This window comes from Tachyglossus aculeatus, chromosome 3 (genome assembly GCF_015852505.1).
Source record: "Tachyglossus aculeatus isolate mTacAcu1 chromosome 3, mTacAcu1.pri, whole genome shotgun sequence".
In the NCBI taxonomy this organism is placed as follows: domain Eukaryota; kingdom Metazoa; phylum Chordata; class Mammalia; order Monotremata; family Tachyglossidae; genus Tachyglossus; species Tachyglossus aculeatus.
Genome location: NC_052068.1, coordinates 47,700,257 through 47,705,087, shown reverse-complemented (window position 1 = coordinate 47,705,087; position 4,831 = coordinate 47,700,257). Strand labels below are relative to the sequence as shown.

At 39.3% G+C, this 4,831-nt stretch overlaps 1 non-coding gene across 1 annotated transcript; it reads left to right on the top strand.

Moving 5' to 3' along the window:
• The first annotated feature begins 2,558 nt into the window (after positions 1-2,558).
• LOC119926133 lies at positions 2,559-2,696 on the top strand. The gene has a single exon (XR_005450038.1). It is a non-coding gene; the product is annotated as a small nucleolar RNA SNORA7 (small nucleolar RNA).
• The last annotated feature ends 2,135 nt before the right edge of the window (positions 2,697-4,831 follow it).

Sequence of the window (4,831 nt, the reverse complement as noted above, 5' to 3'; positions counted from 1 at the left end):
CAGTGCTAGGCACATAGTAAGTGCTTAACAAATGCCATTATTATTATTATTATTAGAGTTCATCAGCACTGAGGCAATCTGATAACTCAGCACTATGCAGTACATGTGTGAAGAATGAATGATAGCAGAACACATTAGCATTTTTTATAAGGGTATCTGTAATGGTGCCTCAAGGGGTAGGAAAAAACAAAACATTTTAAAGACATCATGAAGCATAACCTTAAAGTGCTATATTGAGGACTGCTTGGAGACAACTGCATCTCATAAAGCAATCAACCACGAGTTGTTCCCCATAAACCAATGATTTCAGAACATCAGGATCGCAAGAGGCCAATTCAGAAACATCCATGGTCCCTGTAAACTGCAAATACATCAACCTTCTAATGAGTAGTCATTTGTGGAATGGGTAATAAATTCAATATACATGGAAAGTATTTTACCATCAAGTTGCAGCATCTTTAAAAGCAATAAACAAGAGCTAAAGATATATTTGTCAATAATCAGCAGTGCGATAGCACAGTAACATATATATTCTATAATATATAGTAGCATATATACTAATATACATATGTTCTATTATATATAGAAACCTAAAGCAGTAATTATATCATCGGTATTTGTGTATTGTAAATTGTCTATTGTTGGACTGTGTCCAACCCAATTATCTTGTACCTACCTCAGCGCTTAGCACAGTGCCTGACTCACAACAAGAGTTCAACAGTTACCATTAAGTAGAATTAAGTATTCTTGGATAAATGTCTAGTACTTATATATATTCATTTTTAACGATTTGTTGGGGGTTTTTACATAGTTAACAATCCTTATCTTCTTTGCCCACTCAAACTGTATTTTGATATCACTTTCCAGATTTATGCAATCTTTTGCATTGGCACTCACATGCCACTTAGTAAAACTGATCCAATGAAAAAGTCTTACTTTCTAATAAATAAAATAAATCTGTTGCATTCACTAAACATGGATAAAATTATAATTTGATAAAAATATTTTATGATTCTGCTTAACCAAATAGGTTATCATAGATCATATTTTCCTTTTTACAGTATGTTTATGAATACTGAATGTGAATGAGTGAATTGATACAATTTCCTTAATAGTGTGAATGCAATTGCATATCTTTAAGAGAAGGATGTTCTAGGGGAATGAGGGAACAGATCTGGATCCACATCCATTTATAGATAATTGAATCCTTTAAATAGATAATTACTCATTACTACAGTTCCTGGTTTGCTTATCATTTAAGATGGAACAAAAATTTTATTAAGTGAATTCCATGTCAATTAATGAAAAAGCCTTTTTAGTCTTGTGTGTCTTGACAAAAGTCTACTTCTCAGTGAAATGAGAAACGTTAATTGAAGCTAATGAGCCAGTTTCCCAAGACAGCTAGAACAGTGTTTTGCACATAGGAAGCGCTTAATGAATACCATTTTAAAAAAGTAGTGTATCTTATAGTCTACTGTAGGATGATTTGTCAGCTTGGTGAAGTAGATACCCTGGTATACTGAATGTTGATTCCCCCAGTGTTTTTTATTATTATCAATAGTAATAATAATAGTAATAAAATGGCAGTATTTGTTAAGCATTTATTAGGTGCTCAGCACTGTTCTAAGCACTGAGGTAGGTACAATACAACCAGATCAGAGTTTCTGTCCCACATCAGGTTCACAGTCTAAATAGGAGAAAATTCAAGTGTAACTATAATCTACCATGTGAGTAATGTCATCATACTTTCATACAGTCTGCCTTTCAGGAAATTCTTCCTAGCATTTTCTTCATCTAAGTTCAAAGGAAATGATTAGGTTTCTTTCTAGACCCTCAGGAGAGTATAATTGTTTCATTCTTTCCCTCTTCTGACTCTCAAGATATATATTATTCAGCAAGCGTCAGGACATTTAGTAGTTTTAGTTTAATGCCTAGACAGGTTTCCAGACATCCATAAAAATAACGGGCCAAATTCTTCCCTCAGGTACTTCTGTACACCTTTTATTCAATGAAGGTTTCAGTGGAATACATGAGAGAAAATGGAGGCATTATTACCATTAATGAGCCAGATTCTCCCAGAGCCTAAAATTACTCTCTGATAGCTGCTTAGGTATTTTGAAGGATCGTTAACCCTAGACAGAAAACTGCATTCAGTTTTCATATGACGCGCCTCCTCTTTTCATGTCTTTGTTCCTGCCCCGTCAACCCTTCTGTCAATTCCTGTTATCTGCTCCCTACACCTATACTCTTTTCCCAAGGCTCTGCCATTCTTCTCTCTCCTAGCAGTCCTGAAGGCTCTAGGCTTCTATGCCGTCAAACCCTCTTGCCTTTCTGTCTCCTTCCTCATCTTTCCAATGCTCCTTACCCAACTTAATGGGCTCTTTCTGGACAGTTTCCTCTCTGGATAAGCATCCTGCCCAGAATATGGGGCTTTCTGAAGCTGGTGAGAAACTGATGCTGGACAGAAGTTCTAATGACCAACAAAGATCCATGTTTCAGTAATTTAATTGGTAAAACCTTCCCTAAAGTTATATAAAACAGATAAGTACGTAAGTGTTATCCTCTCAGGATCTCAACTTGAGAGTTTCCAGTACTCTACCAGTCTCGGCTATGAGAGGGAGAGTTAAGCAGATGCATATCCATTCCATTCCTAGCTTGGGCAGTGGATAGCGAGTGGAAGGCAATCTGCTGCAGGTCAAAACTCACTGTACTATTCCCCAACAGAGACCTTCCATCGCTGGATCCCATCCAATTTTCTCAACTCATCATGCCCCACTTGGCCTCCATACCCAAACTGTCCTCTGTTGATAACCAATAGACGTTCTCGACACCACCTTCTCTATGGATAAAGCACAGGACTGGGAGTCAGAAAGTCATGGGTTCTGATCCTGGCTCTGGCACTTGTCTGCTTTGTGACTTTGGACAAGTTACTTCACTTCTCTGTGACTCAGTTACCTCATCTGTAAAATAGAGATTGAGACTGTGAGCCCCACGTGGGACAGGGACTCTATCCAACCCCATTTGCTTGTATTTACTCTAGTGCTTAAACAGTGCCTGGCACATAGTAAACGCTTAACAAATACCATAATTATTATTATTACTATCATTATAACTTTGTCCACTTCAAGTTTATCCTTGCATGCTTTTACTCTTTCCTCTCCTCTATCTGGCAAAACTGTTTCTCCACACTAATTGACACGCAAGGACGTCACCCTCACCAGTTATTCCAGACATATAACTCAACTCACTTATTCTCTTATCCATTTGTCGATCTCATATGACTAACCCACAGCCCTGGATCACCTGCACAGCCCAACTCCTTCGCTCTTGTGCTCAAGCCATAAAGTGCTGCTGGCGGAAATCTAAATACCAGGCCAACTTTGTCCACTTCAAGTTTATCCTGGCATGCTTTTACTCTTTCCTCTCCACTATCTGGCAAAACTACTTCTCCATACTTATTGACTCAAGGACATCACCCTTGCCAGTGAATCCAGACATTTAACTCCTCAAGTGCCAGCCTTCTTATTGTGCCTCCATCTTGCCTATCTCGCCACCAAACCCTAGCCCACATCCTGCCTCTGGCCTGAAATTCCCTCCCTTTTCAAATCTTACAGACAAATACTCTTCCCTTTTAAAGCCTTATTGAAGGCATATCTCCTCCAAGAGGCCTTCTCACACTATGCTCCACTTTTCCTCATCTCCCACTCCCCTCTATGTTGACCTCACTTGTTCCCTTTGCTTTTCCTCCCTCCCAGCCCCACAGCACTTATGTACATTTCTGTGATTTTATTTTATTTATTTGTATTGATTCTGCTTCCCTGGATCTAGACTGTAAGCTCATTATGGGCAAGGCATGTGAATATTTATTGTTGTAATATATTCTCCCCAAGTGCTTAGTACAGTACTCTGCACACAGTAAATGCTCAATAAATACTACTGAAAGAATGAAGGAAGGAATAATTAAGGAATGAATAATTCATGGAGGAAGTGACTTTCAGAGGCTTTGGAAAGAGGCAGAGATGTGGTTGGTGAAGCAGAAGAGAAAAAGTGCCCCAGATTTGGGGAAGGAGGCTCTCCATTCAGACCTCAGACTTGTCCTCAAGCATAGTGGAGAATCTCCATTTCCAAGTGCTTCATGATTGTTCATATTCCTTCACTGCAGGGAAGAGGCTAGGCTCATCGCACCTAATTATTATCCTACCCTCCTCTTGGAAGAGTGTTTCTTTCCCCAGCGTACAGACAGAGAAGCTCAGTGTTTGGTCAAGTACTAACCCAATCAATCATATTTATTGAGCACTGACTATGAGCAGAGCACTGTACTAAGTGCTTGGGAGAGTACAATACAACAGAATTAACAGACACGCTCCCTGCCCAAAACCAGCTTATAGTCTAGAGTGTGAGACATAAATAAATATGAATAAATAAGTAATTAATAAAATATAATTTGAAGATATATGCATCTTTAAATATGGACAGAGATCCTCCTGTTTGGCAAATTCCCCAAAGACTGATCATTTTTGAGGCAGCTTTTCAGATTGACTATCCTCTGTCTCAAGTGTATTGAAGCTGTGTTAGTGATGAAGGGGCAGAGCTGGGTGGGAAGATTCACTGCAGCCAGGAGGAAGGGAAAAAGCCGCCAGGTCTGTAGTTCTGCTCCTCTCTGGAGGAGTCTGCACAGTGGTCATCATGCTGAGGACAGCCCTGTGGGATTGGGGACAGAACTGTACAAAGGCACCCATGTCATTTCCAAACTGTTCCCCAATTCTTCCCTGCCTCCCACAATTTCTAGTATCCTTTTCCCCAGAGTTTCTGCTTTTGCTATGAAATAGCT